The 25151-nt window shown below is 45.4% G+C and overlaps 1 protein-coding gene across 1 annotated transcript in view; it reads left to right on the top strand.

Moving 5' to 3' along the window:
• The window catches only part of GRM1 (glutamate metabotropic receptor 1), a 492448-nt gene that overhangs the window by 437660 nt on the left and 29637 nt on the right, over positions 1 to 25151 (top strand). The window lies entirely within an intron of this gene.

The following is a 25151-nucleotide window of genomic DNA, read 5'->3' on the forward strand; positions in this document are numbered from 1 at the left end:
TTGGAACAATAGTTTAGTTTTAACATTGTCAGATTCACCAATAATTTCAGTAATCATAAATCTACTGTTTGCATATAGTATTCCTTAAATGGTTAGAGTATAGCATAGTAATTAAACTAGCATACTGTAAATGTACAATCCCCGTTTTCTCAATATGACACATTCTTTAAAATAATTAATTTGACCACTATTAGTAACATAATAAACTTGTCACTAGTGATGGACGAACATCTTCTGGGGCGGTTCACTACTGCGATCGGGCAAACGAGATCAAATGTTTGCGAACCGCAAGTTTGCGGCGGGTCCCATTCATTTTAATGGCAGGCGAACCTGATAAACCTTCAGCTCATATTTGCAGCCAAGAAAAAATTACTAGACATGCACAAATAGTCCCACAACATGGACAGTGACATACCAGATGTATTATTCGAATTTGCAATCTCCATTCATTTTTGTTTTCAATGCGAAATATCGGCAATGTAATTTTCTCAATGCTCAAATGCACTATACAATACCCAAATGCACTATAAAGAAAGTATAATGGTATATAACACCCCGCTTCAATATGTTTTTTTGGGGGACGACTGGTATATCACACCAGTAGAAATTATTTGTTCTAATAACGCTTGCCCCTCTATATACCTGCAGTATTGCAGCAGAACCGCACACAACTGCCGCACAATACAAATGCACTATAATATACTTTATTATAGTAACATTGTACAAGGAAGGCAATCCATTAGAATATACATGAAGATAAAACGTAACATTTAATAATTTTACTATGAGGGTCCATTTACACATCCGCAATGTGCATTCCGCAATTTGTGGATCCGCACATCGCCGGCACTGTAATAAAAAATGCCTAATCTTGTCTGCAATAGCGGACAAGAATAGGACATGTTCTATTTTTTTTGCGGAAACGGAAGCACAGATGCGGAAGTGAAGGACCGCGTATGCGGACAGCACATTCCGGCCCCATTGAAAAGGAATGGGTCTGCAAAATTGCGGAACGGATGCGGACCCATTTTGTGGACGTGTGAATGGAAAAGATATTCCTCAAAATGAAAATAAATGAAATTATTAAAGTTAACCAAAAAGCATAGATGTGGTAAGCAATAACAAGTGCTTGGCGGCACTAAATCAGGCGCTCGGAGGCACCAAATAAGGAACCATATGTCCTACCACAATCCGGGGGGTTCCAGTGAACATCCATGAATCCAGGAGGGAAAGCAAAAAAAATCCCTGGGCTAGATGATAATGTGGTATTGAAGGACAGGGTGGGCAAAGAACTGTCCCTGATATTGCCCTACAGGGGGGTGCTATTCTGGCCCTGATAGCCTAACCACAGACCACCTGCCCTGATAAGAGCAACCCCGTCCGGAACCTTACCCTATATAAAAATGGCCCTAGTAAGCCCCTAGGCCCCTGACTTCCAGGTGATCACTATATAGATCTATGTGTTTTTGACTCGTTATAAAAGTATATTATAAGTATATCGCACCCCTCTGTGTATCACACCTATCGATAGCACACCTATACTAGTGCTTAAAATGACTTTTGTGGCCCTATTAGGAAGCGTTTGGTGTCCCTAACAGTCTGTCCCTGCTCCACACAGCAACCTCTCCCTACACTGACAAAACACTGAATGTAAAATGGCGGCCAGATCAGGTTTATTTATAAGGTAGGGGGTATGTCCATGTGCTGAAACGTCTCAATTGGCTGTCCTGTACCACCTGATGGATGTGTCATGGGTCAGAGTTCTTCACAATTTAAAAGAAAATGGCGGGCACGAATTTCTCCATATGTTCGCATGTTTGGCAAATCGCAAACACGCAACGGTTGCCGCAAAATGACCGCGGAGCAAACCGCAAGGCCATCTCTACTTTTCACCACTGTATATATTTAAAGGAGATTTCCTTTAAAGAAAATAGAAAGCAGTCCTTATATGCTTGCTATTGAAAAGATAAAGTGAAACCCTGAAAATAAAGGGGCAAAATTACTCAACTTATGCTCAAAAATGCAAGTAGAGTGGTGAATATGGACTCATGAAAGTCTTTGAATCAGCCAGCCCAACCTGCTTCCAAGGCATTACACTCAGCCAGAATCCTACTTCGTACTCATGATAGGTAAACACCCCAAAATTAACAGCTACGGATGGATATTTGGCAAGGTTATTTTTTCTTGTCATGTCCCAAGGCTTGTTAAAAAGTCGGGGACACTTCCAAAAGGTTGCGCTTGCGACATGGTTCTCTTTCCCTGGGAGATATCTCTTTGCCTATTATTTTCTCATGGAACATTGCCAATATGTCTCCATACAAAGCTGGCCTTTTTAAGGAGAGCCAGCACCCTGCCTGCCAATTGATGTAGGGCAAAACCCTGAAACGGCTGTCTACAGATGGATATTTGGCTTGTCAATTTTCTTTGGTCATGTTCCAAAGCTTGTTGAAAAGTTGAAATTTGACCCATAGGGAGCCACTTCACTTCCAAAAGGTGTCACTATAGAGAAGGTTCTCTTTCATTGGGAGATATCTTTTGACATGGGTCTATGAAATGTCACAAGTTTCCTGAAAGGAGAGTGACAGTTTTACTGTGCATTACTGTAACTATCTGAATTATTATTCTTAATATTTTACTATTAGGCAGAAATATGATAACACAATGTAGTCATGGGACCAAAGGCTGCACTGCAGAAAGGGTCTGATTACATTTCTTGTTCTTATTTCTCTTAGAGTAAGTGTGATTTAACCCCTTCTTGACAACAACCATTTTTGTAGGGCACAGCAGAAAGTGACTTCCCACAATCCACCATACTATTATGGTGCGCTGATTGGGCAGGCATTGGAGTTGTGCCCGCTGGATCAGTCAGAGGCCTGGCTGTTACTGACAGCCAGGTCCCTGCTGCATAATTTTAATTTCCAATGTTGGTGGATTAACCCCTTAGATGCTGCAGTCAATGCTGACCACAGCATCTACTGGGTATAGAAAGGAAAAGAGCTCCCGCTCTATCTCCATTTACTTTCTGCAATGCAATCAGGATGTACCAATGGTTGCAAAGGCACACAGAAGCCTTAGAAAGGCCTCTGAGTCTGCACTGTATGGAAGCCTATGAGGCGAATTATAAGTGTAAATCCTCATTCACACTTCTGTGTCTGTGCTAAAAATCAGTGAGAAGGTGGTCAGTAATGCATCCATGAAGCTGTCTTCTAAGGATCCATCTTTGGTCCGCGTGTCCGTGTGCCATCCGTGTTTCACTGACTCTGCACAGCTGAAAAATAATTTTCAAAGCATCTATTCCTAATGATCTGTAAAACACGGATGGTATCCTTGTTGCATCCGTGGCTTTCATGGACCCATAGACTATAATGGGCGTGATGGATCCATGAACATGGACAAAATAGACCAGGCTAAAACACTAATTTCTGAATGCATATATTAAAAAGAATGGAGATGCGTGCTGTCCGTGGAGAACACGCACAGCACATGTCCGTGAAACACTGATGTGTGAATGAGGCTTAATACTGACAGTTTCAATACAATACAATACAGCATGTATTTTACTGCATTGAAACAGGGATCAGACCCCCAAAAGTTTCTTAAAAATAAAAAATAAAGTTTCAAGTGTAAAAAGCACCCCTTTACCCTCACTGAGCCATTAACAAACGTAAAATAATTTTTTTAATATTAGATATTACTACGTACATAACAACCGGCTCCATAAAAATATCACATTATCTACCACATCAGGTGATTGCTGTAAAAAAAAAATATATATATCATTTGTGTTGCCAGAAAAGCACTGTTGAAAAGGTCACCTAATTCTGCAAAAAAAAGAGCCCTCACAAAAGGCATTTGCCACAAAAATATGACTCTGAAAATGGCAACACAATAACATGATTTTCTTTTTCAAAAATGCCTTTATTGTGTAAAACTGTTTAAAAGAACTAGACATGGGAGACATTAGGTAGTACTACATCCATAATGACCTACTTAACTGCAGGAGTCCCTCAAGATACAATATTAATTGGTTCCAGGAGGACCACGGTATGTTGAAACCATTGTAAGTTGAGTAATCGGTTTCAAAGCCCAGAATGTCATCCAAGATAAGAGAAAATGAATATTTAAGAAAAATAAGCAGATAACTAAGACAGATAAAACAAGTCCTTACATATAATAGCTGCTAACTAGCAACTAATCCAGCGATTTTTCCAGAGAAGTGGCCTGGATTGGTTGGATTTGGGTCTGAGGCATTGTATCTTGAGACTAGTTTCAACTCACAATGGGTCATAAAAGAGCATTGTATCTTGAAAATATTGTATCCTGAGTCCATTGTATCTTGAGGGACCAATGTATTACTATGCCAAAGCAGCCATTTTTATTTAAAATCGCCTCTCAAAAAGCATAATATTGAACTATTGAAAAGTACTATGTACCCCAAAATGGTACTAAGGCCTCAAGCACACGGCCGTTATTTTGGTCCACAAATTACAGAATGCGCACGGACACCATCCGTATTTTGCGGATCCGCGATTTGTGGACCGCAAAACACACCACGGTCGAGTGCATGAGGCCTAACGATAATGTCACCTAATCCAGGAAAAAAATGAGCCCTCACACAAGAGCATTTGCAGAAAAAAAAGTTATAATAGCTGGCAGAAAATGGCAACCCAAAAACACGATTTTTCTTGTGTAGAACTAAACAAAAAAAAAAAAAAAACTGACATATTTGGTAGGACCTGATCTCTAAAAATATCACATGACTACTCTGTCAGGTAAAACAAAACAAAATAAAAAACTATTCCAGAACAGCCATTTTTTAGTCACCTTGCTTCCCAAAAATCATAATATCAAGCAATTAAAATCAAGTCATATGTACCCCAAAATAGTACTAATGACAACCTAATCCCACAAAAAAGACCCCTCACACAGGACAATAGCCAGAAACAATAAAATAAATATGGCTTTCAGAAAATGGCGACGTAAACACTTGATTTTTTTTCCCCAAAAATGCCTTGTGTTAAAACGTTAAAAAAATAATAAAAAAAAAAAAATATATATATATATATATATATATATATATATATAAAATTGGTATCTCTGCAATTGTACTGACCAGCGGCATAAAGGTAACATGACATTTTTCATGCATGGTGTACGCTGTAATAATATATTTGGCACTGAAATACCATATCTGTGGAAAAATAGCAGTTTTCACTTTCTGCAAAATGCTCAATATGGGCGTTGCTGTATTCAGGAAAAATGAGTAACAAATGGTGAGGTCTTTTTTTTTCAGTTTTCACTTGTGAAAATGAAAAATCTGGGGCTAAAGCAACATTTTATTGGATAAATGCAATTTTTTATTTTCATAGCCAAGTGAAACACCTGTGGGGGTCAAAGCACTCACTTCACTACACCCCTCAAAAATTCCATGTGGGGTGTTGGTTTCAAAATGGGGCCATTTTTGGGGGATTTCCACTGTAGGAGTATCTCAGGATCTCTTCAAATGCAACACAGCGTGGAAAGAAACAGACTAGCAAAATCTGTCTTCCAAAAGCCATATGGCGCTGCTTCCCCTCTGTGACTTGCAGTGTGCCGATACAGGAGTTTATATGGGATGTTGCTGTATTCAGAAGAAAATGCATAACAAATTGTGGGGGTCTTTTTTTCTCCTGTTGAGCTTTATGAAAATGAAAAATCTGGGGCTGAAGCAAGATTTTATTATAATTTTTTTTTTTCCTTTTCATTTTTGCAGCCAAGTGTTTCTAAATTCTGTGAAACATATGTGGGGTCAAAGTGCTTATTAACCCCTTTAATAAATACCTTCAAATGGTGCAGATGTCAAAATGGGGGTTTCCACTGTTGGGGTACATCAGGGTCTTTTAAAATGTAACATGGCACCCAAAAACTATTCCCACAAAATCTACCCTCCAAAAACCATTCTAAGTCCTGTGGTAATGCTCATAGAGCAGTTTAGGTCCAGATATAGGATGTTTCCGTATATTGCAGAATCAGGGTTAATAAATATTGATGTTTTTATTGCTGTTAACCCCTGCTGTGTTGCACGAAAAATGCATTGAAATGTAAAATTTGCAAAAAAAAGTGAAATTTTGAAACGTCACTATTTTCCTTTAATTCTTGCATAACACCTAAAGGTTTAACAAAGTTTATAAAATCGGCTTTGAATAACTTGAGGGGTGTCATTTCTGAATTTGGGTCACTTGGGTCACTTAGTCTTTATTATGTAAGTCCCTCAAAGTGACTTCATACCTGAATTGGTCCTTAAAAATGTCGGTTTAAGAAATGTTCTAAAATTTCCTAAAATTCTGAGCCTTCTAACATCCTAAACTATAAAATGACATTTACAAAATAATGCCAACATAAAGCAGACGTTTGGTAAATGTTAATTAATAACTATTTTATGAAGTATCACTATCTGTCTTGAAAGCAAATTCAAATTTAAAAAATTTTGATTTTTCAAAATTTTCCATACATTTTTTTTTATAAATAAATGTAAAACATATCAACCAAAATTTCCCACTAACATGTAATATGATGTGTTACAAAGTTATTTATAAGGCTGTATGTCAAATTTGCAAAAATAGGCTGTCAAGAAAGGGTTAAAGAGGATATGTCACCAATCCTGCTGTCTATTTGTAAAGGGGGGATATTAATCACCAATATTTATGCAAATATTGATAAATTAATATTCATAACTAGGAGGAGCCATCTATGAATGACTCCGCCTATTTATACCTTTATATAACAACAATACAATGCTTTGACTATACTTTGCCTTACACTAATCACTATGCTAGCTGCATGTGCCTTTCTTAAACTAACTATCGTTAATAACAACACGTTACACAAATAGTTGTACATAAAACACAGTATTTATTAAAACCTAATACACTAAGCACGCAATACACTAACAATACAGCACTAAATATACAGTACTCAAGTATACTACACGTTCCCAAATTCCACCCATAAACTAACTATACAGTTCACACATACACATATTAACAGCCCACCCACCTGGTTCTATTTACTATCCCTATGGGGTACGACGAGGGTTAGTAGATCAGGGGAGGGTTAACAATGGGGGTGATCAGGGCTGTACAGCAATTCAGGGGTTAATACCCTGCAAGTGTACAGTGAGGGGGTGTGTGGCAGGGCAGGGCAGCATGCAGGGGTACTGTGCTGCAGGGGTTGCCATCAGGGGTGTAGGTCAGGGGTTATTGCAATGGGATGTGTTGGTGACAGGGAAGGGGTTATAGGGGGTATGTGAGGGGTAGATAGGGGCTAGACAGGTAGATACTTAATCCTTCCAGAGTTAGTAGGCCTTTTCCAGGTGGTCATCATGTTGCTGCTCTCTCCCATGTGTCTCTGATTCTAGTCTGGTTGCAAGAGACCCCACCTTTGTCCTGTTTGGGCTATTATAGCCCAAAAGCAGCCCCCCTCCTCCTTCCTCAGGCATGTGACATCATAGTGTGCCTTCCTCAAGTCCCAAGAGTCCTCCCCCCTAGTCCCAAAATGCTGGGAGTAAAGGCATGGAGTTTAGCCATGGGGCAGAGGTGTGCAAACAGGTTTATGATGTCTTTGGTTAGAAAGCCCCCTGACAAACGGTGCCAGAGAGTCTGATTGTTTGGGGCCTGAACAAAAGAGGACTAGATACTAATCAGCTGTTATCCTACAGGCTATCAGCACAAGTTTTACTCTAAACATGGGGGATGAACTGTTGATAAGAGTTGAATTGAATACACCTCCCTCTACATATATAAATATATACACATATATATATATATATATATATATATATATATAGAGATATATATACATATACAGTAAATACCTATTTGAGGGCACATATTTTCCACAGGGGCCACAATGAGTCCCTGTGGACCACTAGGGGCAGACGTGCGCAGATGCTGGGCACACCTGCGCATGCATATATATCACACATGCACGCACGTATTTGCATGCATGCATGTATGGATATATATATATGCATACTTCTCAACCCTTCCTCAACACTATTTTAGTAAATACATATATTCTCATGAAGTAACAATTTTGGAGAACCTTTTCTTATATTTCTACATTGTGCTATCGATCTATTATTTCTACTAGAAATGTATACTTAAATTAACAATTGGGTGTTACCATTTTGGGGTGTGTCCCTGTACATTCTGACACTGCCCAATCAGTGCTGACCCACACAGTAAAGAGATACACCCTTTGACTAAGGGAAGGGTAATGGCCAGTTCTCCATTTATTCATAGGTAGTCAGAAAGAATAATAGAGAATTAGAACAGCAAAGAGTTATAAGAAAGCATGCTCCAAAGTATTTGCTGGGAAATACACATATTCACTAGAACAGAAAAGTCAGGAGATCTGGCAGATCCCCTTTAAATCACCAAATGCAGACATTTTCCGATACCCACACACCTGCTGTTTTTAAAGACAAGCAGGAACCAGATAATGTTTGTTGTGAAGTACAGTAAATCCACACAAAGTCAGTTTAATAGCACTGAATGTCACAGAAACCACTAGAGTACATGGCATCTGTCTTACCCGTTAAGGTACTGTAGCTTCAAACCTGTACTTTACTTTATCATAACATATCAGCATAGAGATAGACAGTGTCAGACTGGGGTGCCAAGGGCCCACCAGTAGAAGCGACTATAGTGGCCCACCCTATAGTTTAATTCGAATATTGACAATGGGGTTTTCTGGTTTGCATCAACATCCTTTAAAATAACCCTTTATATAGGTTTCTGTAGTGTAATGGTGCACATGAGTGCTTTAGCTTATCCTGGCCTTGGTGTCATAGACCACTGAGGGCAGTAATTGGCTACAGAAGTCATGTATGGTATATTTAATAACATTTATAAAAAAAAAACTCCAATACGTAGCAATGTGTAGCTGCAGGTCCCAAAAGTGAAGTGGGCTCATGTCTATTTGCGTTTCTGCAGGACCGCGCGAGATTCTATTTGTTGGAATAAACTCTCTGGGTCGAACCATCCAGTTATATATGTACAGACAAAGCACCGGCTTCTCCAAATATCCTCCTTCCACAACAGCTCCTGCGGGACATTAAAAGCGCACCAAAAAGTGAAGTACTGTAAATACTCCTCACGCGTACCTTTAGCTGATATACTCACAAGCGCAGGTGGAAAACAGGCACATCAAACCAGTATGTCCATCTAAAAATCCTCCGATCTCCTCTCTGATGAATCTTGGAGCACTAGGCTGTGACTTGTTTTATTTGTGCCTATATACTAATGTACATATGTGAGTATAATCTAAGGATTTTATGTTAAAGTGAACGACGGTTCTTCACTATTGGAGTGTTTTAATACTCTAGAGAACTGCATGTGAAGAGAGGAGATCGGAGGATTTTTAGATGGACATACTGGTTTGATGTGCCTGTTTTCCACCTGCGCTTGTGAGTATATCAGCTAAAGGTGCGCGTGAGGAGTATTTACAGTACTTCACTATTGGTGCACTTTTAATGTCCCGCAGGAGCTGTTGTGAAAGGAGGATATTTGGAGAATCCGGTGCTTTTGTCTGTACATATATAACTGGATGGTTCGACACAAAGAGATTATACCAACAACTAGTAGAATCTCGCGCGGTCCTGCAGAAATGCAAATGTATGGTATAAAGGCACTTCACCACAGCAGTCAAAACATTATGTCCCAGCTGCAGCTTGGTGGAGAGGACAGAGTAGTGGATCAAATAGTGCCCAGGAAGGTAAGTTTAAGTGTTTTTAATTTTTTAATTTATTTTAACAGCCTCCCTGTAGGTTGTCCTCAAAAATTTGAACTTGGACACCCCGTTCAAGCTCAATACTTATATACCATAACAGAACCAAGCTCACCATTGACATGGAAAACTAACTGCTAGCAGATGGCAAAATAACTTAGCACTGTACTTAAATAAGGCGATAGAAAAAGCATAGATACAGTAAGAGAACCAAGCTGCGTGCATAGATACAGTAACAAAACCAAGCTACGTGCATAGATACAGTAAGAGAACCAAGCTGCGTGCATAGATACAGTAAAAGAAACCAAGCTGCGGGCATAGATACAGTAAGAGAACCAAGCTGCATGCATAGATAAAGTTAGAGAACCAAGCTGCGTGCATAGATAAAGTAACAGAACCAAGCTGCATGCATAGATACAGTTAAAGAACCAAGCTGCGTACATAGATAAACTATCTATCCATGTGGATAAACTATGCGTATGCTAATAAGGGGGCATTTTTATGCGTCTTAAAGGGAAACTCTTAAAAATGTGCCCTGCTGGAGCCTAGAAATTTTTTATTCCCTATTAGTTTGATGTATACAAATGTGCATCACTCCACGTTTTTGTATCCTGCAGAGTACATAAAAAAAATGCATACGTTAATGTAATTTTTTTTCTACCATGGAACTGTATGGTGAACGGACGCCACTGTACGGCATCAGTCTGAGGCATCTGTTAACGCATACATTTTTGGATATGCATTAAATGGATGGCAAAAATAGGATGTGAACCCAGCCCTAGTGTCAGAATAAGCACCAGTACACAGCGGAGCAGCGTGGCGAAGAGGGGAGGCCGCCATGTACTGACAGAGCGCTACCTGGTCCTGGTGGTCAGGGATGAGGACTGTGATTACCAAGGATCATTTTCTACTGGGAAAAACAGGGCACAGTATAATACACTATAATCTATATACTTTGTAATATAAAGATATTAGCCCTACCCCCGAAAAATAATACAATTAGATGGTCATTTATTATATAGAAATACGTCAATGTTAGGTGTATTTCTGAAACAGATTGTGGTGCAAAGGTCCTTAGCACCGCAATCTGCATATTTTTCCCGCTCATGACAGGTCTAAAAAAGGATGGGCACAGTACAGGGAATGACTAGGGGCACTGCACAGGATGTGGTAAGAGGGCACAATGTAGGGTATAAGGCGGCACGGTACGGTGCGGGGGCACAGTCACATGACCCTGTGACATTAGAAGGTCCTTATGGCGAATGCGTTTGAGTGAGACAGGGGTGTGATTATGTGGCTAGAGATAAAAAAACTGTCGGCCAGTACAGGCCCCAAAAATTAGTCATAGGCATTTACCTCACAGCAAAGAACTTTGGATTCTGTGGCTAGAGGTACATTAGGCGGTCACAGGATAAAAATTCAACTGTCGGCGAGTACAGGCCCCAAAAATTAGGCAATAGGCATTCACCTGACAGCAAAGAACTTTGGATTCTGTGGCTGGAGGTACATTAGGCGGTCACAGGATAAATATGTAACTGTCGGTCAATACAGGCCCCAAAAATTAAGCAATAGGCATTCACTAGGGTTGAGCGAACCTGAACTGTAAAGTTCGGGTTTGTACCGAACTTTATAATTTTTGACCCTGGACCCAAATTTTTCTGTAAAAGTTTGAGTTCGGTGTTCGGCAATTTAATGGCACTTTTTGAAAGGCTGTAGGGCAGCCAATCAACAAGTGTTTAACTCATGTGCCCTTAGAAGCCATCACAACCACTAATGGCATCTGCTAGATAGTACATCTGCGGCCTGCACTGCATTTCTGACAGTCCAATACAACCGTTAAATACTGCTGTTGTATTTTTGTTTGCAAAAAACACCCATTTTGTGCTAGATAGTACATTTGCGGCCTGTGCTGCATTTCTGACAGTCCAATAAAAGTGGCTCAGAGGATCTGGCATCTGTACATCTGGCAGAAGAGGGCAGATCTGTAACAAAGTCCATGGCAATGTGTTGTCATGGGTAGAGTTGAGCGAACACCTGGATGTTCGGGTTCGAGAAGTTCGGCCGAACATCCCGGAAATGTTCGGGTTCGGGATCCGAACCCGATCCGAACTTCGTCCCGAACCCGAACCCCATTGAAGTCAATGGGGACCCGAACTTTTCGGCACTAAAAAGGCTGTAAAACAGCCCAGGAAAGAGCTAGAGGGCTGCAAAAGGCAGCAACATGTAGGTAAATCCCCTGCAAACAAATGTGGATAGGGAAATGAATTAAAATAAAAATTAAATAAATAAAAATTAACCAAAATCAATTGGAGAGAGGTTCCATAGCAGAGAATCTGGCTTCCCGTCACCCACCACTGGAACAGTCCATTCTCAGATATTTAGGCCCCGGCACCCAGGCAGAGGAGAGAGGTCCCGTAACAGAGAATCTGTCTTCATGTCAGCAGAGAATTAGTCTGCATGTCATAGCAGAGAATGAGGCTTCACGTCAGCCACCACTGCAACAGTCCATTGGCATATATTTAGGCCCAGCACACACACAGGCAGAGGAGAGAGGTCCCGTAACAGAGAATCTGGCTTCATGTCAGCAGAGAATCAGTCTGCATGTCATAGCAGAGAATCAGGCTTCACGTCAGCCACCACTGCAACAGTCCATTGTCATAAATTTAGGCCCAGCACCCAGGCAGAGGAGAGAGGTCCCGTAACAGAGAATCTGGCTTCATGTCAGCAGAGAATCAGTCTTCATATCATAGCAGAGAATCAGGCTTCACGTCACCCACCACTGTAAGAGTCAATTTTCATAAATTTAGGCCCAGAACCCAGGCAGAGGAGAAAGGTCCCGTAACAGACAATCTGGCTTCATGTCAGCAGAGAATCAGTCTTCATATCATAGCAGAGAATCAGGCTTCACGTCACCCACCTGTCACGACCCTTGGTCATGGTCGTGACTCCTTGGGTGCCGCATGCTGTTGCCCGCGGTTTGGGAGTTCGTCAACCGCAGCTGGGGCACTTAGTTGTTTGCCTCAGGTGCGGTTGCCGCGGACAACAAGTGTGCGTGCGGTTGCCCTTGGCAACGGGTTTTGTGTGAATGCCCGTTTGTGTGTCTGTGTGCACTTTGTGTTGTTTGTTGTGCACGAGGTGATGTTTTATGTGCACCTGGACTCCTCCCTTCACCTGCGGTTGTCCGCGGCAACGTCTGGCGTTGTTTGCATGCTGTGGAGGTGTCTCGGCCTGTTGGCTGTTCTGGAAGACACGGTTGCCACGCATGCCGTTGCCGTCGGAGACAGGTGAGTGAGGTTGCGTGTTTTCCCCTTTATGTGAGTTTCCCTTCTGTGTTGCTGGAAGGGTTAACTCCCTTCCCAGTGTGTGTGACTTCACTGGGTGTGTGCTGATCGTTGGGTGGGGCCTCTTGGCCTATAAAGCCTCAGCCCCTGGCTGGCCTCAGTAGGTTGCTCTCAGCCATGCTGGCTGGAGCAGCCTCCTGTCTCCTCCATCTGCCTGGTGGGGACCATCCTTCTGGTCATAAACCTCTGTCAGTTTATTCTGTGTTTCATGGTGTTATCTAGGTGTGTGCGGGGTTATCTTGTTAGTGCAGCTTATGGTTTCCTGGTTTCCCTTGTATGTCTGGTGTGTGCTGTGTCCTTTATGTTGCTGTGGACATCAGCACTTGTTCATGGGTTCCAGGTTTGTGTGTCTGTGGCAGGTAAGTGCAGGACTAGTCTCACTTACCTGTCATTTCCATATGTCTGTTGATGTTCCCCCTGTGTTGCTTGGCCGTTGAGACTCCTGCTCCTCCGTGTCTAGGAGGAGCAGGTCGTCTTACTCTGTCCCCTAGTTCAGGGCCGACTTGAGGGCTTGTAGGGACTCTTAGGTTCCGGCGTATGAGCCCTCCTACCACCGAGGTCGGCTCATACAGACAGGAGACAGGGTCAGCGTTAGGGACGCTATAGGAGGTGACCTGCTCCCTAACTCTGTGGTCCCGGCCAAGGGGTAACCCCACCATCTCCTGGCACCGCACGGCTGGGGGTTTCCCCCACCGCCAGCCGTGACAGTATGACCAGAACTGGCACCTCACCTGGTCTTCCTTCGTAAGAGGGTGAAGCATGCATCCATTGACCGTTGGGGTGCATGCGCGTTCTCCGGAGGGAGAGCGTTACGGGGTTCACCGTTAACGGCGCGGTTGGTGGCTTTTCCCCGCCACCTTGCTAACCGTGTCCGTGTTGGTGACCCCTCGTCCCTCTCAGGGTTCCTATCTCTGGTCGTCTGCTGGCAGCATTCCTTCGGTGTTCCGGCAGGTGTGCTGGTTGGGGAGTGTCTGCTGGCAGCGACCTGGAGTAGGAACGTCCTCCTGAGTTGGACGCGGTGTCCTGTTTTCCTCCTCCAGACTGCTTTGTTGGCTGGCGACCTGGGGACTGTTGTGTACGGTCTGGTCTGTTGGCGGCAGTTCTGGGGGGAGATACGGGCATCGGTCTGGTGTCCTGTGTCCCTCCTCCGGACTGCTTTGTTGGCTGGCGACCTGGGGACTGTTGTGTACGGTCCAGGTCTGTTGGCGGCAGTTCCGGGGGGAGATACGGGCATCTATCTGGCAGTGCCTCCAGTGTTCTCTCTTCCAGTCTGCTCTGTTGGCTGGCGACCTGGGACTGTTGTGTACGGTCCAGGTCTGTTGGCGGCAGCTCTGGAGGGAGACACTGGTGGTTATCAGGCATTGCCCCTCCTCCCCTCCCTGTTGTTTGGTCCCACCAGCCTCCCTTTTCGGTTGGGGGGGGCTTTGAGGGGAGGGAGTGTCACGACCCTTGGTCATGGTCGTGACTCCTTGGGTGCCGCATGCTGTTGCCCGCGGTTTGGGAGTTCGTCAACCGCAGCTGGGGCACTTAGTTGTTTGCCTCAGGTGCGGTTGCCGCGGACAACAAGTGTGCGTGCGGTTGCCCTTGGCAACGGGTTTTGTGTGAATGCCCGTTTGTGTGTCTGTGTGCACTTTGTGTTGTTTGTTGTGCACGAGGTGATGTTTTATGTGCACCTGGACTCCTCCCTTCACCTGCGGTTGTCCGCGGCAACGTCTGGCGTTGTTTGCATGCTGTGGAGGTGTCTCGGCCTGTTGGCTGTTCTGGAAGACACGGTTGCCACGCATGCCGTTGCCGTCGGAGACAGGTGAGTGAGGTTGCGTGTTTTCCCCTTTATGTGAGTTTCCCTTCTGTGTTGCTGGAAGGGTTAACTCCCTTCCCAGTGTGTGTGACTTCACTGGGTGTGTGCTGATCGTTGGGTGGGGCCTCTTGGCCTATAAAGCCTCAGCCCCTGGCTGGCCTCAGTAGGTTGCTCTCAGCCATGCTGGCTGGAGCAGCCTCCTGTCTCCTCCATCTGCCTGGTGGGGACCATCCTTCTGGTCATAAACCTCTGTCAGTTTATTCTGTGTTTCATGGTGTTATCTAGGTGTGTGCGGGGTTATCTTGTTAGTGCAGCTTATGGTTTCCTGGTTTCCCTTGTATGTCTGGTGTGTGCTGTGTCCTTTATGTTGCTGTGGACATCAGCACTTGTTCATGGGTTCCAGGTTTGTGTGTCTGTGGCAGGTAAGTGCAGGACTAGTCTCACTTACCTGTCATTTCCATATGTCTGTTGATGTTCCCCCTGTGTTGCTTGGCCGTTGAGACTCCTGCTCCTCCGTGTCTAGGAGGAGCAGGTCGTCTTACTCTGTCCCCTAGTTCAGGGCCGACTTGAGGGCTTGTAGGGACTCTTAGGTTCCGGCGTATGAGCCCTCCTACCACCGAGGTCGGCTCATACAGACAGGAGACAGGGTCAGCGTTAGGGACGCTATAGGAGGTGACCTGCTCCCTAACTCTGTGGTCCCGGCCAAGGGGTAACCCCACCATCTCCTGGCACCGCACGGCTGGGGGTTTCCCCCACCGCCAGCCGTGACACCACCACTGTAAGAGTCAATTTTCATAAATTTAGGCCCAGAACCCAGGCAGAGGAGAAAGGTCCCGTAACAGACAATCTGGCTTCATGTCAGCAGAGAATCAGTCTTCATATCATAGCAGAGAATCAGGCTTCACGTCACCCACCACTGTAAGAGTCAATTTTCATAAATTTAGGCCCAGAACCCAGGCAGAGGAGAAAGGTCCCGTAACAGACAATCTGGCTTCATGTCAGCAGAGAATCAGTCTTCATATCATAGCAGAGAATCAGGCTTCACGTCACCCACCACTGTAAGAGTCAATTTTCATAAATTTAGGCCCAGAACCCAGGCAGAGGAGAAAGGTCCCGTAACAGACAATCTGGCTTCATGTCAGCAGAGAATCAGTCTTCATATCATAGCAGAGAATCAGGCTTCACGTCACCCACCACTGTAAGAGTCAATTTTCATAAATTTAGGCCCAGAACCCAGGCAGAGGAGAAAGGTCCCGTAACAGACAATCTGGCTTCATGTCAGCAGAGAATCAGTCTTCATATCATAGCAGAGAATCAGGCTTCACGTCACCCACCACTGTAAGAGTCAATTTTCATAAATTTAGGCCCAGAACCCAGGCAGAGGAGAAAGGTCCCGTAACAGACAATCTGGCTTCATGTCAGCAGAGAATCAGTCTTCATATCATAGCAGAGAATCAGGCTTCACGTCACCCACCACTGTAAGAGTCAATTTTCATAAATTTAGGCCCAGAACCCAGGCAGAGGAGAAAGGTCCCGTAACAGACAATCTGGCTTCATGTCAGCAGAGAATCAGTCTTCATATCATAGCAGAGAATCAGGCTTCACGTCACCCACCACTGTAAGAGTCAATTTTCATAAATTTAGGCCCAGAACCCAGGTAGAGGAGAAAGGTCCCGTAACAGACAATCTGGCTTCATGACAGCAGAGAATCAGTCTGCATGTCATAGCAGAGAATCAGGCTTCACGTCAGCCACCACTGCAACAGTCCATTGTCATAAATTTAGGCCCAGCACCCAGGCAGAGGAGAGAGGTCCCGTAACAGACAATCTGGCTTCATGTCAGCAGAGAATTAGTCTGCATGTCATAGCAGAGAATCAGGCTTCATGTCAGCCACCACTGCAACAGTCCATTGGCATATATTTAGGCCTAGCACACAGGCAGAGGAGAGGTTCATTCAACTTTGGGTAGCATCGCAATATAATGGTAAAATGAAAATAAAAATAGGATTGAATGAGGAAGTGCCCTGGAGTCCAATAATATATGGTTATGGGGAGGTAGTTAATGTCTAATCTGGACAAGGGACGGACAGGTCCTGTGGGATCCATGCCTGGTTCATTTTTATGAACGTCAGCTTGTCCACATTGGCTGTAGACAGGCGGCTGCGTTTGTCTGTAATGACGCCCCCTGCCGTGCTGAATACACGTTCAGACAAAACGCTGGCTGCCGGGCAGGCCAGCACCTCCAAGGCATAAAAGGCTAGCTCTGGCCACGTGGACAATTTAGAGACCCAGAAGTTGAATGGGGCCGAACCATCAGTCAGTACGTGGAGGGGTGTGCACACGTACTGTTCCACCATGTTAGTGAAATGTTGCCTCCTGCTAACACGTTGCGTATCAGGTGGTGGTGCAGTTAGCTGTGGCGTGTTGACAAAAGTTTTCCACATCTCTGCCATGCTAACCCTGCCCTCAGAGGAGCTGGCCGTGACACAGCTGCCTTGGCGACCTCTTGCTCCTCCTCTGCCTTGGCCTTGGGCTTCCACTTGTTCCCCTGTGACATTTGGGAATGCTCTCAGTAGCGCGTCTACCAACGTGCGCTTGTACTCGCGCATCTTCCTATCACGCTCCAGTGCAGGAAGTAAGGTGGGCACATTGTCTTTGTAGCGTGGATCCAGCAGGGTGGCAACCCAGTAGTCCGCACACGTTAAAATGTGGGCAACTCTGCTGTCGTTGCGCAGGCACTGCAGCATGTAGTCGCTCATGTGTGCCAGGCTGCCCAGGGGTAAGGACAAGCTGTCCTCTGTGGGAGGCGTATCGTCATCGTCCTGCCTTTCCCCCCAGCCACGCACCAGTGATGGACCCGAGCTGCGTTGGGTGCCACCCCGCTGTGACCATGCTTCATCCTCATCCTCCTCCACCTCCTCCTCATCCTCGTCCTCCTCGTCCTCCAGTAGTGGGCCCTGGCTGGCCACATTTGTACCTGGCCTCTGCTGTTGCAAAAAACCTCCCTCTGAGTCACTTCGAAGAGACTGGCCTGAAAGTGCTAAAAATGACCCCTCTTCCTCATCCTCCTCCTCCTCCTCCTGGGCCACCTCCTGTTCCATCATCGCCCTAAGTGTTTTCTCAAGGAGACATAGAAGTGGTATTGTAACGCTGATAACGGTGTCATCGCCACTGGCCATGTTGGTGGAGTACTCGAAACAGCGCAACAGGGCACACAGGTCTCGCATGGAGGCCCAGTCATTGGTGGTGAAGTGGTGCTGTTCTGTAGTGCGACTGACCCGTGCGTGCTGCAGCTGAAACTCCACTATGGCCTGCTGCTGCTCGCACAGTCTGTCCAGCATGTGCAAGGTGGAGTTCCACCTGGTGGGCACGTCGCATATGAGGCGGTGAGCGGGAAGGCCGAAGTTACGCTGTAGCGCAGACAGGCGAGCAGCGGCAGGATGTGAACGCCGGAAGCGCGAACAGACGGCCCGCACTTTATGCAGCAGCTCTGACATGTCGGGGTAGTTGTGAATGAACTTCTGCACCACCAAATTCAGCACATGCGCCAAGCAAGGGATGTGCGTCAAATTGGCTAGTCCCAGAGCTGCAACGAGATTTCGCCCATTATCACACACCACCAGGCCGGGCTTGAGGCTCACCGGCAGCAACCACTCGTCGGTCTGTTGTTCAATACCCCGCCACAACTCCTGTGCGGTGTGGGGCCTGTCCCCCAAACATATGAGTTTCAGAATGGCCTGCTGACGTTTACCCCGGGCTGTGCTGAAGTTGGTGGTGAAGGTGTGTGGCTGACTGGATGAGCAGGTGGAAGAAGAGGAGGAGGAAGCCGAGAAGGAGGAGGTGGCAACAGGAGGCAAAGAATGTTGCCCTGCGATCCTTGGCGGCGGCAGGACGTGCGCCAAACAGCTCTCCGCCTGGGGCCCAGCTGCCACTACATTTACCCAGTGTGCAGTTAGGGAGATATAGCGTCCCTGGCCGTGCTTACTGGTCCACGTATCTGTGGTTAGGTGGACCTTGCTACAGATGGCGTTGCGCAGTGCACACTTGATTTTATCGGATACTTGGTTGTGCAGGGAAGGCACGGCTCTCTTGGAGAAGTAGTGCCGGCTGGGAACAACATACTGTGGGACAGCAAGCGACATGAGCTGTTTGAAGCTGTCTGTGTCCACCAGCCTAAATGACAGCATTTCATAGGCCAGTAGTTTAGAAATGCTGGCATTCAGGGCCAGGGATCGAGGGTGGCTAGGTGGGAATTTACGCTTTCTATCAAATGTTTGTGAGATGGAGAGCTGAACGCTGGCGTGTGACATGGTTGAGACGCTTGGTGACGGAGGTGGTGGTGGTGGTGTTGGTGGTACATCCCCTGTTTGTTGGGCGGCAGGTGCCAACGTTCCTCCAGAGGCGGAGGAAGAGGCCGAGGCGGCAGCAGCAGAATAGGCCGAGGCGGCAGCAGCAGAAGAGGTAGCAGGGGGAGCCTGAGTGACTTCCTTGGTTTTAAGGTGTTTACTCCACTGCAGTTCATGCTTTGCATGCAGGTGCCTGGTCATGCAGGTTGTGCTCAGGTTCAGAACGTTAATGCCTCGCTTCAGGCTCTGATGGCACAGCGTGCAAACCACTCGGGTCTTGTCGTCAGCACATTGTTTGAAGAAGTGCCATGCCAGGGAACTCCTTGAAGCTGCCTTTGGGGTGCTCGGTCCCAGATGGCGGCGGTCAGTAGCAGGCGGAGTCTCTTGGCGGCGGGTGTTCTGCTTTTGCCCACTGCTCCCTCTTTTGCTACGCTGTTGGCTCGGTCTCACCACTGCCTCTTCCTCCGAACTGTGAAAGTCAGTGGCACGACCTTCATTCCATGTGGGGTCTAGGACCTCATCGTCCCCTGCATCGTCTTCCACCCAGTCTTGATCCCTGACCTCCTGTTCAGTCTGCACACTGCAGAAAGACGCAGCAGTTGGCACCTGTGTTTCGTCATCATCAGAGACATGCTGAGGTGGTATTCCCATGTCCTCATCATCAGGAAACATAAGTGGTTGTGCGTCAGTGCATTCTATGTCTTTCACCGCTGGGGAAGGGCTAGGTGGATGCCCTTGGGAAACCCTGCCAGCGGAGTCTTCAAACAGCATAAGAGACTGCTGCATAACTTGAGGCTGAGACAGTTTCCCTGGTATGCATGGGGGTGATGTGACAGACTGATGGGGTTGGTTTTCAGGCGCCATCTGTGCGCTTTCTGCAGAAGACTGGGTGGGAGATAATGTGAACGTGCTGGATCCACTGTCGGCCACCCAATTGACTAATGCCTGTACCTGCTCAGGCCTTACCATCCTTAGAACGGCATTGGGCCCCACCATATATCGCTGTAAATTCTGGCGGCTACTGGGACCTGAGGTAGTTGGTACACTAGGACGTGTGGATGTGGCAGAACGGCCACGTCCTCTCCCAGCACCAGAGGGTCCACTAACACCACCACGACCATGTCCACGTCCGCGTCCCTTACTAGATGTTTTTCTCATTGTTATGGTTCACCACAACAACAAATATATTATTTGGCCCAATGTATTGTATTCAAATTCAGCGGGATATAAATTTGAGGCCTAGTATTTAGGCGCTGGGTGACCGGTATGGATTTAGTGACAGAATTAGACTTGGAAATGCACAGAAGCGTGTGTGTGAAGTTATTCTGAATGACCCAATGTGCACCTTGAATATTATATACCCTTTTTGGGATAGATTTCAAATAGCTCTGATATAGCAGGAACCACTAAATTATGAAATTGCTAAATTGGGAATTGTACTTCAACCCAGAACAAAAAATGTGCTTTGACGGACACTAAATATCTTGCCCAGCAACAACAGTACAGCGGTGGGTAACGAGAGATTTAGAGGGATTTAAATTTGAGGCCTAGTATTTAGGCGCTGGGTCACCGGTATGGATTTAGTGACAGAATTAGACTTGGAAATGCACAGAAGCGTGTGTGTGAAGTTATTCTGAATGACCCTATGTGCACCTTCAATATTATATACCCTTTTAGGGATAGATTTCAAATAGCTCTGATATAGCAGAAACCACTAAATTATGAAATTGCTAAATTGGGAATTGTACTTCAACCCAGAACAAAAAATGTGCTTTGACGGACACTAAATATCTTGCCCAGCAACAACAGTACAGCGGTGGGTAACGAGAGATTTAGAGGGATTTAAATTTGAGGCCTAGTATTTAGGCGCTGGGTCACCGGTATGGATTTAGTGACAGAATTAGACTTGGAAATGCACAGAAGCGTGTGTGTGAAGTTATTCTGAATGACCCAATGTGCACCTTCAATATTATATACCCTTTTAGGGATAGATTTCAAATAGCTCTGATATAGCAGAAACCACTAAATTATGAAATTGCTAAATTGGGAATTGTACTTCAACCCAGAACAAAAAATGTGCTTTGACGGACACTAAATATCTTGCCCAGCAACAACAGTACAGCGGTAACGAGAGATTTAGAGGGATTTAAATTTGAGGCCTAGTATTTAGGCGCTGGGTGACAGGTATGGGTTTAGTGACAGAATTAGACTTGGAAATACACAGTAGCGGGTGTGTGTGAAGTTATTCTGAATGACCCAATGTGCACCTTCAATATTATATACCCTTTTAGGGATAGATTCCAAATAGCTCTGATATAGCAGGAACCACTAAATTATGAAATTGCTAAATTGGGAATTGTACTTCAACCCAGAACAAAAAATGTGCTTTGACGGACACTAAATATCTTGCCCAGCAACAACAGTACAGCGGTAACGAGAGATTTAGAGGGATTTAAATTTGAGGCCTAGTATTTAGGCGCTGGGTGACAGGTATGGGTTTAGTGACAGAATTAGACTTGGAAATACACAGTAGCGGGTGTGTGTGAAGTTATTCTGAATGACCCAATGTGCACCTTCAATATTATATACCCTTTTTGGGATAGATTTCAAATAGCTCTGATATAGCAGGAACCACTAAATTATGAAATTGCTAAATTGGGAATTGTATTTCAACCCAGAACAAGAAATGTGCTTGAACGGACACTAAATAACTCGCCCAGCTACAGCACTAGGGACAGATTTAGCTGGATATAAATTTGAGGCCTAGTATTTAGGCGCTGGGTGACCGGTATGGATTTAGTGACAGAATTAGACTGGGATATGGCCAAAAAATAAACAGACTATTGCTGGTTAAATGCACTTGGTGTGACAGCTTCACCCTGATGTAGGCTTTAGCCAAAAAACAACCACACCATTGAGGGTTAAATGCACTTGGTGACAGGCGCAGCTTGCCCCTGATTTTGTATATGGCCAAAAAATGAACAGACTATTGCTGGTTAAATGCACTTGGTGTGACAGCTTCACCCTGATGTAGGCTTTAGCCAAAAAACAACCACACCATTGAGGGTTAAATGCACTTGGTGACAGGCGCAGCTTGCCCCTGATTTTGTATATGGCCAAAAAATGAACAGACTATTGCTGGTTAAATGCACTTGGTGTGACAGCTTCACCCTGATGTAGGCTTTAGCCAAAAAACAACCACACCATTGAGGGTTAAATGCACTTGGTGACAGGCGCAGCTTGCCCCTGATTTTGTATATGGCCAAAAAATGAACAGACTATTGCTGGTTAAATGCACTTGGTGTGACAGCTTCACCCTGATGTAGGCTTTAGCCAAAAAACAACCACACCATTGAGGGTTAAATGCACTTGGTCGCAGCTTGTGCTGGCGCACCACAAGACACAAAATGGCCGCCGATCACCCCAGAAAAATGAGACTGACAAACGGTCTGTGCAGCCTAAAAACAGTGAGCAATTGAGGATCAGCAGCTCAATGATCCACAGCTGCAGATCGATCAGTTAATCAAGTCCTTTGGAGGAGTTAATCTGCCTAATCTCGCCCTACTGTCGCAGCCGCAACCTCTCCCTACGCTAATCAGAGCAGAGTGACGGGCGGCGCTATGTGACTCCAGCTTAAATAGAGGCTGGGTCACATGGTGCTCTGGCCAATCACAGCCATGCCAATAGTAGGCATGGCTGTGATGGCCTCTTGGGGCAAGTAGTATGACGCTTGTTGATTGGCTGCTTTGCAGCCTTTCAAAAAGCGCCAAGAAAGCGTCACAAAAGCGCCAAGAAAGCGACGAACACCGAACCCGAACCCGGACTTTTACGAAAATGTCCGGGTTCGGGTCCGTGTCACGGACACCCCAAAATTCGGTACGAACCCGAACTATACAGTTCGAGTTCGCTCATCCCTAGTCATGGGGCATCAGGAACAGGAAGAGGTAACAACAGCCTGGGTGGTTTGATCCTGGAGACTTTATTCTGAGCACAGATGGTGCAGGCAGACACATAATCATACACATCCTTAGACAGTGTGGGCTACCAGTAGTGGCGAGACAAAAGTTCTGTGGTCTTGCTAATCCCTGGGTGACCAGCCAGTTTGAAGTTGTGCCCCCCAAGCTAGAATATGTTTTCACTTGGCAGATGGCATGAATGTCTTCCCGGGAGGGATGTCTTTTACCAGGACAGGAGCCACTGTGATCAAGCGAGCAGAATCTACAATGTACTGGGGCTCTTCCTGCTGGTCGGAAAAGTCAAATGACCGAGACAGAGCATCTGCCTTGATGTTCTTTTCGGCCGGGTGAAAGTGAAACTCAAAATCAAAATGGGAGAAGAAGAGTGCCCATCTGGCTTGGCGAGGGTTCAGACGTTGGACCGTCTGCAGATATGTAAGGTTCTTGTGGTTGGTTAAGATTATCACTGGATGCTGGGCCCCCTCCAATAGATTATTCCACTCCTCCAAGGCAAGTTTTATGTCCAGAAGCTCTCTGTCTCCTATACAGTAATTTCTCTCAGCAGGAGAGAAGAGCTTGTAGGAGAATCCACATGTAAACATCTTGCCCTTAGAACCTTTCTGTATTAAAACAGCACTGGCTCCTATGGAGGAGATGTCCACTTCTAAAAAGAATTGGAAGGAGACATCGGGATAACGCAGAACAGGTGCAGAAGCAAAGGATCTCTTTAATTGGACAAAGGTGACCTCCTCCTCAGGAGTCCAGTCTCTGGTATTCACCCACTTTCTTAGTAAGAGCGGAGATGTAAGAGATGAAAAATTCAGGATGAATAGTACGAAGACCCTGTGGGCAGGTCCAGTCCATTACTGCACTACATTTTTCAGGTTCCATCTGCAACCCATCATTCGAGATGATGTATCTGAGGAATGGTATGGTAGATTTTTCAAAGATGCATTTCTCGAGTCGATTCTCTCTCAACCACTGTACAACTAAACGTACATGATTCAGGTAAGTGGTAAAATCTGGAGCATAGATCAGTATATCATCCAGGTACACTATCAGGCAGACATAGAGCAGGTCCCGGAAGATATTGTTTACCAACTCCTGGAATACCGCAGGAGCATTGCACAGACCAAAGGGCATTACGAGATACTCAAAGTGTCTATCACAAGTGTTGAAAGCAGTCTTCCACTCATTGCCCTTTCGAATGCGGATAAGGTTGTAAGCGCCGCGCAGATCCAATTTTGTGAATACCTTAGCTCCCCGGATCCTGTCAAAGAGTTCAGAGATTAGCGGAAGAGGGTATCGATTCTTGACTATGACCTTATTCAGACCTTGATAATGTGCCGTAAGGATCAATCTTTTTTCTGCACAAAGAAGAACCCGGCACAGGCTGATGAAGTAGATTTTCTGATAAACCCCCTCTCGAGATTCTCCTTGATGTAATCAGACATCGCTTGGGTGAGGGAAGTGAGAGTGGGTAGACTCGACTACGAGTAGGAGTGGCACCAGGCAGAAGGTCAATCGGACAATCATATGGACGATAAGGAGGCAGGGTCTCATCCTCTTTCTTACTGAAGATATCCACAAAACTGGCATACTGCTGTGGTATAGTAACAGAAAGCACAGGTTCAGCAAGTGGTAGTACATTTACAGAAGCCACTGACAGAGGCCTTTCTAGACGGATGGTAGGGAGCCGGTACCGATGGACCAGAGCTTGAGGAATGAAGTTACCGGTTGACCCAGAGTCCAAGAATGCAGGTACAGACAGTGTGACTCCCTTGTGAGAGAGAGTAACCAGAACTAAAAGTTTCAGAGAGGATTTCTCCTTATCTAGGACCACCTCTTCAACTGATCCTAGACATTGGTGTTTCCTGGCTTCTGTGGAAAATTAGGCACAAAGTCGGCCTTGCCTCTACAATACAGACACAGGTTACTGCTTT

The sequence above is a fragment of the Bufo gargarizans genome, chromosome 4 (assembly GCF_014858855.1).
Source record: "Bufo gargarizans isolate SCDJY-AF-19 chromosome 4, ASM1485885v1, whole genome shotgun sequence".
In the NCBI taxonomy this organism is placed as follows: Eukaryota; Metazoa; Chordata; class Amphibia; order Anura; family Bufonidae; genus Bufo; species Bufo gargarizans.